Raw genomic sequence first — 12,194 nt, 5'->3', positions numbered from 1 at the left:
CCCCTTCTCACCACCAATTGGCTCTCCTTCCTTGCTGTCCAGATAGGTTTGTGGGGAGATACACCAACAGGCCTCTGCAGAGAGCTGAGGCCAGAGCTGCAGACCCGGGCATCAGGGCTTACTTTGCAGCCACTTTGCATCTCCGGGCCTCAGCTTGCTTATCTCTAAAATGAGAGATAGTCAGAAGCCAGGCCCCCCTGACTGGCTGTGAGGGCTGGCCTGGCCAGATCTTGGCACTCCCGCAGCCTGTCACTTCAGTCCTCACCCCTCCCATGTGTTTTGTATACTGGGCGACCCACAGTCATCTACCAGGACTTGGTCCCACTCTTTAAAGATTTTAATATAACCACTGAGTGAGATGCTCTCTATGTCCCCTTCCAGTTAAAAAGCAAGTTGTTCTGGAAAGATGCATGATCATCAAAAGGCAGAGCAGAGAGACCGTCCTTCTCTTTGCTTTCGTCTTTCTTCATATCTTTTTTGTGTTTTGTTTTTCAATTCGAAGGAAGAGCAAAATGGCCAATCTGCATGGGAAAAGCTGTATGGGGCTCCAAGGGCCTCCGAAAACACAGAGGAGGGGTGGGTTCAGGGGCAGCCTGGAGTGGGTCTGCGTCATGGCTTCGGCATGTTCTAATCTTGGCCTGGCACCTCAGGCCCTTTCACCGTGAACATTTCCTTCTCGAAGTGTGAGCCTTGTGTGAAGCAGCATAAGTCAGGCACCACAAACCCTTTCTGGCTCATGGGGAAGACACACAGATGCTGGTTTCATTTAGCTTTCCCACAGATGTGCTGGGAAAGCCTGTGGTGTGCTCCGTTTCCGAGAAGGAACTCCAGGAGAGGGGCCCACGGGCAGGAGCCACAGCGCGGTGGCAGTGGGTAAAGTAGACTGTAAGGTATGGGTCTGGGAATGGGGAAGAGGAGAAAGGAATGGGGAAGGGAGACTGACAGCAGCTGCGTACCCCTGTTGTGGCTCATAGTTAACAGGTCTCTGGGGCCTGGCAGCCTGCTGTCAGCAAACAGGAGGAGACCCCTACTGGGAACCTTGGGCCACAGCACCCGGAGGTCTGCGTGGGGTGAGGGGTGGGGAGTGTCCCCCTAATCAGTTTCTGATTCCCTTTAAGCAACCCCAGCTAACAAAGTGCATGGCCCTCTAGAAGCCACTAGAGAACACCTGTGGCTTCCCAGGTAGGCCTGTGTCCAGAATCAAGATACGTGATACCAGACTTGGTAGCACTAAAACTGGTGATGCCACAGCTCACAAGAGACCAGTAAGCTGGAGTCTGAGCTTCACCTTCCTATGACCCTCACTCTGTTTCAGGGCCACTGCCTTCCACTGGCAAATCCTATGCAGCTACAGTGTCCTTCACAGGATGTGGGACAGGGTCTTAGCTCCGATACATGTTGACTGGTCGGAGCCCAGAAAAGGAAGAGAGCAGCAGAGAAGAGGCAGAAGTGTGAAGAGATAAGTATAGCAGCAGACACTGGCAGCCTCACAGCTGCGTCGGGGAAGTTTCTTGGTGGTTCCTGAGCCAGAATTGCTCCAGGTCCAGCCCATTCCAAGGTGCCCACTGGAAAGACTTCAAATTCAGTAGATGGAAAACACGGGACATGCCAACCAGTTTATAACACAAATTCACGTCAAATTCAGAGACAAATGCACAAAGAACGGACACTGGCCTTCATGTGGGCTGGGATTCTGCACACTCACTAGTCCTCCTCCCTTTTGCTCCCACCACGCAGGGCCTGTGTCCTGCCCTGAAAGAGATCTGTTAGAGTCTCCTGCCTGGATCAAATGCTGCTGACAGCAGGCCTGGCTGTGAGTGCTGGCACCTTCCTCCTCTCTTCTGGACATCATGGGGCAGTGCCCTAGCCAACACTGTGTTAATCTGTCCCCACAGAGGGCACTGGGTAAATCGGGCTCTGCAACAAGGCAGAGGGTAAGAGGGCACACTCAGGAGCCAGGCTACCTGGAATGGAGTCCTGACTCGGTCAGATCTTTGGCTAACCTGGTTAACTTCTTTAAGTCTCCGTTTTCCTGTCTGTAAAATGAGGATGGATGATTGTGAGAATTAAATGAGTTAACAGGGGTGATGTTCTTGAACAGTGTTTAGCACAGAGCCAGGGCTCAGGTGTTCATATGTGATGTAGCTAGACAGGTACAAGAACTTATGTTAAAATTGAGGCCTTTGATAATGGAAATGAATAGACATTTTTTGAACAAACTTGCAGGATGTTTTCATTGTAATACACAGTAGTATGAATACTGGCTGCAAAAATGAGAAGAAAAGTTTAAATGTCTTCTTGACATTCATATATTTATCTTTTTGAATTTCATGTTAATAATTCTGAGTTAATACAAGACTTAGTGAATGTTCTCAGCCAGGACATAGTTTTGAAATGGATAGGCTTTTGAAATGGATAGTCATATCAATTCTTCTAAAATAGATAAAGCTATTCTGTCAATTTGCATTTGAGTTTTAAAAGGGAAATCATTTTCTTGTACTTGATTCAATTATTGGAAAATTTTAAAGTATGCTTAGAACCACTGAGGTAAGTGAATCAACTTTTTCAACTAATTTTTACAAAATCTAAATATAGGTCAAGTATTTATGATGAAAATTTAGCATCCAAACTAAGATTTGCTAAGAGAGTAAAAATAATATATATCATATTAGTAATTTTTATATTAGTTATATGTTAAAATTGTTAACACTCTGGATACTCCAGGTCTAACAGATTGTCAAATTTTTAAAAATACATGTATACTAGAAGCATTACCCATTATTCAAGAACATACACAAACAAAAACATACACATTAAACATATTTGATGTTTGCCTACAGTGAAAGTAGTTTGGATACAATGAGATAAAGGGGAATAAATAAATAAACAAGAGATGCCTTACACAGACAATTAACTACAAATCCAGGAGAATGATTAACCCAATCCTTTATACCTAAGAGCCCTTGTAAGAAGGGAAAAAGCAACAAGTGACCTAAAGTCTTACTGACACTTAAGGCCCAGAGTTCCAAAGGTAAAGGCAGAAAAGGACTGGAAAGGTGTCAAAACTCAAAATTTCAAGGACGGTGGTAGCAGTGACTCTCAGAGTACTTTGAATCATCCTGCACACTTCATCTCCTTGGCTGCTTTAGCCCAGGTGAAGAACACTAAGTATGCTTGCCCTAATTGCTCAGCAATCAGTAGAAACAGTTAAAGCTAATTTCTGTGCTAGGATCCAGAAGGTGCTGCCTAGTGACAGATCTGAGAATAGAGAAGTGTGAGGACACTGAAGGGGACCTCAGCACCCAGGCCTGAGCCTCCTGAGGACCTAAAGCAGAGGGCAGTAAAGCTGGTGCTTGGCAAAGAGATTTACAGTTGAAAAGCAACAGAGAGCAAGTTGGGATCCTTACCAGTCACCCAAACTACATTGTCCCAGACATCCTGACAGCTGCAAGGGACAACAGAGGCCCAGAGAGCAGGGGTGACTTGTCCAAGGAGAATCAGGCCAGTGAGGGTCCTGGCCCCCAAGAGAGAAAGAAGGCACCAACATAAGACCTGGCCTGACACCACAGCACCTGCAGCAAGGAAAAAGAAACTCAAAGCCTCAGCAGGCACTTTTTTTCCAGCATTTGGGGATGTGCGTTTAATGTTCAAGGTTTTTTTTTTCTGTCCTTGATTTCCTATTCCACCAACTTCTTCTTTTGCTTTTTGAATTCTGACTTCCTCGGTAGAATTCCACTGGTAACTTCTCTGTGACTAGATTTAGTAGATTTATCTTTTGAGCTTCTCTTACAACACCACATTCTGTCACTGACTGTCCTCTTTTAAACAGATTACTGTCACTGATACATTCAACTAACACTTTTTTTTAAAAAAGATTTATTTTATTTATCTATACAAGAACTGGGGTACAGGCCCAATTCGTGGGATGGTGAGAGGATTCACCAGAGACAGACCCGGGAACAGAATAGGCAGACTGAGGAAATACACTGCCTAGGGGAGCAGCGGGCGAGACAGGAGAGGTCTGCAGCGCCATGTGGGACCCTCGCTGGCCTGCTGGGCGGGGATCGAACCTGCGCTGCAGAGGTTGTGAAAAGCTTCACAGTGCGGCGCTCAACCACCTGCGCCACCCGGGGAGGCCCTCAACTAAGCACCTGTAGCACTGGAACTGTCCGATGTTGAGGAGATAAATAAATTAAAAGTTTTAATACAATGATAAATACTCTCACAGCAGTTTTATAAGAAAGCGTGTAAGCAAAAAAAGAATGCATTTAGTTCTACCTGAAAAATCTGTATGTCCAGGGCCTCTCTGGTGGCTCAGGGGTTGAGCACAGCACTGTGAAGCTATCTGCAACCATTGCAGCACGAGTTTGATCCCTGGCCAGAGAGCTACCCACATGGTGAGCCTGTACTCTAGCTCTTGTATGCATAAATAAACCTTTTTTAAAAATCTGTATGTTCAGTCCCAACTTCTTTCTAAATTGTTTCACCAATTGTTCATTTTCAATTGACCTTTGGACATTTCTCACCCAAGGAAATTCATACTCAGTATATTTTATTTTATTTATTTATTTTTTTTAAAGATTTATTTATTTATACAAGCACTGGGTAGAGTCAGAAGCGCGGGAGGTCGAGAGAATTCACCAGAGCCAGAGCGGGGAGCAGAGCAGGCAGAAGGACTGAAGTACACTGCTGAGGGGAGCAGCGGGCGGCAGGAGAGGTCTGCAGCTATGTGGGACCCTCGCCGGTGCCCAGGGATCGAACCAGCGCTGCAGAGGCTGCGGGCAGCTTCGCAACCCTGCGTTCAACCGCTGCGCCACCAGGGAGGCCCTCAGTATATTTTATTTTATTTATTTTTTTATTTTTTAAAAAGATCATTTGTTTATTTATTTAAGATTTTTTTTTTTTATTTATGCAAGCACTGGGTACAGTCAGAAGCGCGGGAGGGTGAGCGAATTCACCAGAGCCAGAGCGGGGAGCAGAGCAGGCAGAAGGACCGAAGTACACTGCTGAGGGGAGCAGCGGGCAGCAGGAGAGGTCTGCGCACCATGTGGGACCCTCCTCCGGTGGCCGGGGATCGAACCGGCGTTGCAGAGGCTGCGGGCAGCTTCGCAACCCAGCGCTCAACCGCTGCACCACCGGGGAGGCCCCCTCAGTATATTTTAAACCTAGTTCATCACCTACCTCCCAAATCATAGAGTTGAGCACCAAGCAAACAATACAAAGCCTATTCAAGACAACTTTGGTGTATACTTAAGATAAGAGAGAAATCAACCTGTGTTTAACCCATGGCTTATATAGAGAACAGTAAAAGTCTGAATAGAACTTAGAAAAGGGAGAGAAAAAGAATTATTATCTGGTGGGCATCCTCTCCACACGACGTAGATATTTTCCCTCTAGCTTTCAGGCATACATGTCCCTTCTGAGGAAAAGGAGATCATAACCAGTAAGATCATTCAATTCATTCTTTTGGTTTTAAGTCTGTAATCACCATGCAGCCTCTGGTTAGAATCTGAATGCCCTAAAGAGAAGGAACTGGACAGGAATATTTCTCATCGCAAACAAGTAACTTGAAACTATTTTCATATTCTTTTTTGGGGGGGTTCAACCATCTAGCACCCTAGAATAGTGGAAACTTGGAACTGTCTAGGCTCCCTAGCAGCCTCATTGCTGCATTCCCAGATCCTCCAATTCACAAATCCTCAGCTGTTAGCATAATCTTTCTCAAATTCCATTTTCATGTGGTCACTCTTCAAGCCAGTCACCACCAGCAGCTCCTTCAATCTATTTTATCAATCTAAAGTCATCAGCCTGGAACCCACAGCTTATCAACTGTCCTCAACATCACTATTTCAACCGAGTTTACACAGCCTCCACTCCTGACAAGCTAATTTGCTTACAGCTTATCTTTCCCATACCACTGAGTGTGGCTAGACCGCTACCCTAGGTCCTGTGGCACATTTCAGAGCTCAACCAAGATGCATTTTCTGATTAGCCTCAACATTTCAGACGTTGCTTTGACTTAAATCCCTTAAGGACTTATGTGCAAAATCAGCATCTTCCCTGAGTCCAGAAAGGGGGAGTCAAAAGGGCATCAAAAGAGAGAGTCAAATGGTTATGTCAACTAGAAATAAAATCATTTAAGAGATCAAGTCATTTAATCATCAGTTGTATTTGGGCCTCCCCTGGTGGCGCAGGCATTCGAGCGCAGCGCTGTGAAGCTGTCCACAGCCTCTGCAGTGCTGGTTCAATCTCAGCCTGCTGGCGAGTGTCCCACATGGCATGGCAGACCTCTCCTGTCTCGCCCGCTGCTCCCCTCAGCAGTGTATTTTAGTCATTCTGCCTGTTCTGTTCCCCACTCTTTCTCTGGTGAATCCTCTCACCCCCCCCCCCACGCATCTGGCCTGTACCCCGGTTCTTGTATAAAATAATCTTTAAAAAAAAAAAAGAAAAAAAATCATCAGATGTATTTATAATATTATAATATCTTTTTATATTTGTGTAGGGCACTATGGTAGGTAAAGGAGACATCTAGTGATGGTCAGACAAAGTCCCTGCCTTCCTGGAACATTAGCAAACAAATGGGAAGTAAAATTACCATACATGCTATGAAGGAAAAGAACAAAAAAGCTGTGTGAGAGGATAATAGGGTGGCACTAATAATTTAGATTAAGCAGACACCTTAACAAAGGGCAATAAATTAATGGAGAAATGACAGGAAAAAGAATTTGGACTTCCAGAGGTGATAAATTGTGGGGGAAATTAATGTAGGATCACGATATTTTAGTTAAGTTCATTTGTGCAGACCCAACTCAGTGTCAACTCTCTACCTCCAGTGATCAAGTTGCTTTCCTCCTCCTGGTAAGGTGAAACACCCTCACAAAAAGAAATTTATATTCTGCTTTTAGGCAGGTGGAAGAGGGCACAGAGTTCTGCCTATATTTGCTGCTTTTTAACTACTGTCAGCTCAAAATAATTCTTATGTCAAACTGACATATTCTGATCCCCTTTGCAGAAATGTAGAGTATAAGCAGGAGACAGATAAGATAAGACTGAATAATGAGGGACCAGATGTTGAAGGGTCTTGTTAGGAAAGTGACAGGATTTCGACTATATCCTGAGGGCAAAGGGAAATCTGAATTGGGAAGGGAAGTCCTGAAAGGATCAGAATTGGTTATGGAGGTAAGATTACAGACAGGAAGAAACATAAAGGTATATTTAGGGGGCCTCCCTGGTGGCACAAGGGGTTAAATCTCAGCACAATGAAGCTATCTGCAGCTACTTCAGCACAAGTTAGATCCCAGGCCAGGGAGCTAACCCACATGGTGCAGCAGACCTCTCCTGTCTCGCCCGCTGCTCTCCTCAGCAGTATATTTCAGTAGATCTGCCTGTTCTGTTCCCCACTCTGTCTCTGGTGAATCCTCTCACCCACTCCTCCCCCCCACAATGGCCTACACCCCAGCTCTTGTATGCATAAATAAATAAAAATAAATCTTTTAAAAAAGGGTATATTTAGGAGGTAAAATAGGGTTTTGTGACCATAAGTTAGGGTTGAGAAAGTGGCTTCAAGTTTAAGCAATGGAGTAGATGGCAATGCATTAAACTAGAAGTGGAAATATTTCAGGTCTGAGGAATGAAAAGTTCCATTGTGAACAAAGTACCTGTGAGACACACAGCTAAAAATATGCAGTTGACAGCTAGACATTTGAGTCTGGAATTCTAAGCAGCAGTCTGGCTGAAGATACAGATTTTGGAATAATTAAAAAAAAAATTAGATTAAAAATAGATTATCTAAAAATTAGATAATCTAAATAGATTATCTAAAAATTAGATAATCTAAATAGATTATCTAAAAATTAGATAATCTAAATAGATTAATCTAAAAAATAGATTAAAAAAAAAATGAGAGCCTCCCTGGTGGCACAGGTGGTTGAACGCAGCGCTGTGAAGCTGTCCGCAGCCTCTGCAGTGAGGGTTTGATCCCCGCCGGCCTCGGAGCAAACCACATGGCGAGCAGACCTCTCCTGTCTCGCCTGCTGCTCCCCTCAGCAGTGTATTTCATCAGTCTGCCTGTTCTGTTCCCCACTCTGTCTCTGGTGAATCCTCTCACCCTCCCGCGCATCTGGCCTGTACTCCGGCTCTTATACAAATAAATTTAAAAAAAAAAAAACTTAAAAAAAAAAAAAAACTGAACCTAGGAAAATGGATGAGTTTGCCTAGGAAGAAGGTGAAAGGTGAGCAGAAGACCTTGAAGCGCTGGAACATTAGAGAGTCTACCAAGGAAACTGTTCAAGAAAAGAGCAGTGGGAGTGTGAGAAGACAAAGGAAGAGGATCATTTGACCAAGCGGGAAGCACAAACAAAGATGGGGAAAACACCCTCAAGGTCAGATAAGATAAGGAGAAGAGGCGGCATGGACTAGGAACAAAAGAAGTTTACAAAGAAGGAGAATCAAAGGAATTGAGAAGAGTGAGCTTACTCTGGGCTGTTTAGAGTCTTGCCAATGATAAACATCTAGCTTCTTGAATAGTTCCCTGAACACTGGTGTCCACATCTGATGAACATGAAATAAACAAGAAGCAGGCTAAAGACATGAGACAATCAACCATGTTTGGAACAAGGCTTATTATAACCCAACTCCACTCACCAGCTAGACATATGTGGATAATAGATGAAAGCAGAATGTTCAAGGGCTTGCAGGATGGTGAGTGCAAGTAGGTCAATCAGGAACACAGAAGGAAGTAAAAATACTTTCACAAAAAGATACCATCAAAGCATAACTTCAATACGGCGTGCTCGTGGATGGGTGGAAGACCACAGCAGATGTATTAGGTAAGTGAACAGCAGAAAAGAGATGTTCTTTCTTAAAAAAGATTTTAGGCAAATTCTAATTTTAAGAGTTAGAATGTCAAGCATCACAAACTCTTTAAATGCTGACTCTAAAGACACATTTTCACACAAAAAGTACCATCTTCATATAGCCTATCTTGTAAATTCCTACATGTAAGTTTAAAAACCCATTGCACTATACAAGACTTGAGTTGGTGGCATATTGTCTGAAAAAGCTGTGTTTGTAAAATGACCACAAGTTTCATGGGAAAACAGTGTCATGTGACTGCTTAAAAATGCAAGTACAACTTTAGCCCATTGTAAGAGAAGTGTCCACATAAGCAATAGCCCTACTGCATTCTGAATTAATTATAATAAACCTGAGTATTATGTTGAGTTAAAAGCAACAAATTTTAAGAGTCATATCTCTTACCTATGGCTTTCTTTCCATTCCCATTACCAGATTCTCTCATACGACCCCTGACAATTGTTTCGAAAGATGATCCAACAAACCGGCTTAACACACATGCCTTTTGAAATGTCACTTTGCATTTCTCCCATCAAGAGGCAGAACTTATTTTTCTTCCCTTTATTCCAAACTGGCCCTTTGTCTTATTATGGCCAACAAGAAGTGATGGTGTTAGGGGGAAAGGATGTCCTGAGCTAATCCCATACAGGCTTTGTGGACCCCACCCCCACTCCAGACTAAAGCCATCAGGACATTGGGAAAGACAAATCCCATCACCACCAAAAGGAGGGTGGCTGGGACCTGAGGGTGGAGTTGGGCAGCCAGGTTGCATATAAAAACCAAACACATGGGCCTTGGGATGGCTCCTGTAGTTCGCCTCCTGGCTACACAGCTCCTGGCTCCCGGCCAGCTCTCAGAGTGCCATTTTGGGATTCCTGATCGGCGGATAGGGTAGGACTCATTTAAAACTTTATGTCTCCCACTTTTCTCCCTGAGCTGTACCTTTCCTCATTTGCCCTTCCCTTGTAAATAAACCTTTATTAACCTTTTGCGTGTGCCTGCAATAGAGCATTAATAAGTCCTTTTAAGCGCGCGGGTGAGGACCCACAGTCAGGCACCCCGTTTTGTATCGAGGTTACTCTACAACAATGGGACTTAACCTACAGTCCTCAGATGTAAGAGGCTTCATAACCCATTTTTACCCTTTTGGTTGCTAACCACCAAGTCAAGAAGCTGGAGCCAGATTATAACTGGTGAGAAATCAAGGATAAGAGAGGACATGTGGAAGACAGCTAAGGGGCTCAAGCTGGCTCCAAGGCCCCAAATATGTGACCATGAAGCCATTTTGGACTTTCAGCCACAGTCAAGCCAACGATGGTAACATTCTATATCGACGCAATCCAACATATGTATATTCTTTATCTATGCTACACATGTCTTTTGAAACCTTGGAATGTGGCAAGGGTGTCTTAAGAACTTCATTCTTAATTTCATTTGATTTTAACCAAACTTCAAATAGCTACTGGCAACTTTATCAGGTAGTGTAAAGACCTCCCATTCTAATTTATCCAGCATAATCCTGCTACAAGAACAAGGCCCAGGGGAGTAGAAAATCACCTTAGCACACACCTTTCTGGATCTACAAACATATAAGCAGTAACTATAGATGGCTGCTGAAGAATATAGCTCTGTCGACTGGTGTTTAAAAAAAAAAAAACCAAAAGGAGCTCCTTCCAACATCCCCCAAACGAAAGGAATGACCCAACCTAACTGGATTTCAGTTAACTCAACGCAGCCCACTTCTGCTTCTCTCCTTTCCCATAGGTTAGCTTTCCTCGCCCTCCAATTAATTTCCCTCTCCTCTGAATTTTGTTTTTTGTTTGTTTGTTTGTTTGTTTGTTTTGTGGGCCTCTCCCCGGTGGCCGGGGATCGAACTCCCGCTACAGAGGCTGCGGGCAGCCTCGCAACCCAGCGCTGAACCGCTGCGCCACCAGGGGAGGCCCTCCTCTGAATTTTGAACACTACGTACAACGGGCATCGCATTTGTAGCATTCTTTTGTTATAGGACAGGGAGAGGGGCAGCCCAAACCCCGCAAACCTGCCTATTCTAAATGGGTTCTGCCATCCGCCGCATCAACACAAAACACATGAGACTAATGGGAAGGATCTTTAATAAAACTAGGAAACAATACAGGTAAGGCAAAGAGTCTAGTTTCTAAATGAAGCACCCAAAGTTACCCGTCCCCTCGTGGGTAAAAGTCCATCCATATGGGATCGGCCCAGAACAAGGCCCCAAAGCCTGCCCCAAGTCTAAAGCATCTTCCAGTGGGGACCCACAGAAAAGGGTCACAAACAACCGGACAAGCCCGGAAGGAAAAGAGCAAAATCAACATCAAGATAAAAGCTGCCATGGTCACCTCCCCACGGGCCTCACCCACATCTGTGTCACCCTGTCCACAACCAAAAGACAAGCGCAGTTTCTTCACGTGTCTCTAGGCTCCATGCGCCTCCTCCAGGTCTCCTTCTGGCTCCATCCTGCTTCCTTCCTCAGTCTCTTCTGCAGCTTCCCCTCTTCCTGCTCAGCTCCACCCTCCCTTGGGTGGGGCAGGGAACCTCCCCCTTTCCTGGGGACCACCCTGTTGCTCTTTCACATTGCTTCTGCCTTCCATAGACCTGAGCCTCTTCGAGGTCAGGGGCCATGCCAGGTCTCTGGGGAGCGGCAATGCTTCCAGATTCCCCACTTCCCTCTGAACCACGAACAGGTACTTCCGGAATGGATGAAGGACCTAAACTCAACCAACGTATATTTCTTGGTTAATTAAAAATGGGCCCCAAACTCTCGAGTTTTACCCTTCGCTTAATCTACCGAGCACCACTCAATCCCGCAAGGTGGAGGCGAATCCAGCAGCCGCGGGGCCACGTAACGCCCTCGGCCGCCTCCCGCACGCCACGCCCAGTCTGCTGGGTGCCGATTGGGCGGGGCCGAACCTAGTGGCCGATTGGGCGTGGCGTGCGTGAGTGAAGGCGGGGCCCAGAAGAGGCACCCACACTCGGGTTCAGACTCGGTAGTTTTCGGCAATCCTCGACAATTTCCGACTACGGGTTCCGCCGCCGCCGATCCTCCTCGGGCATTTCCGGTTTCCTTCGCGCTTTTCCGTCTAGCTCCCGCGCGGATCTCTCCACTTCGGGTATTTCCGTGTCCCGCTCGGAGGTACTCGGCAATCGCTCGGCCTTCCCCCATCCCCCGGTAACGGTCGCTGGTGAGTTTAAATGAGCCGGGGCTGGCCGGGCCGGAGCCGCTACGGGGGGGGCCTGAGGCACTGCAGAAAGTGGGCCTGAGCCTCGAGGATGACGGTGCTGCAGGAACCCGTCCAGGTAATGATAACCCTTCTCTCAGGCCG

Source organism: Talpa europaea, assembly GCF_964194135.1.
Source record: "Talpa europaea genome assembly, chromosome: 7".
Taxonomy (NCBI): Eukaryota; Metazoa; Chordata; class Mammalia; order Eulipotyphla; family Talpidae; genus Talpa; species Talpa europaea.
This window is presented reverse-complemented; position numbering follows the sequence as displayed.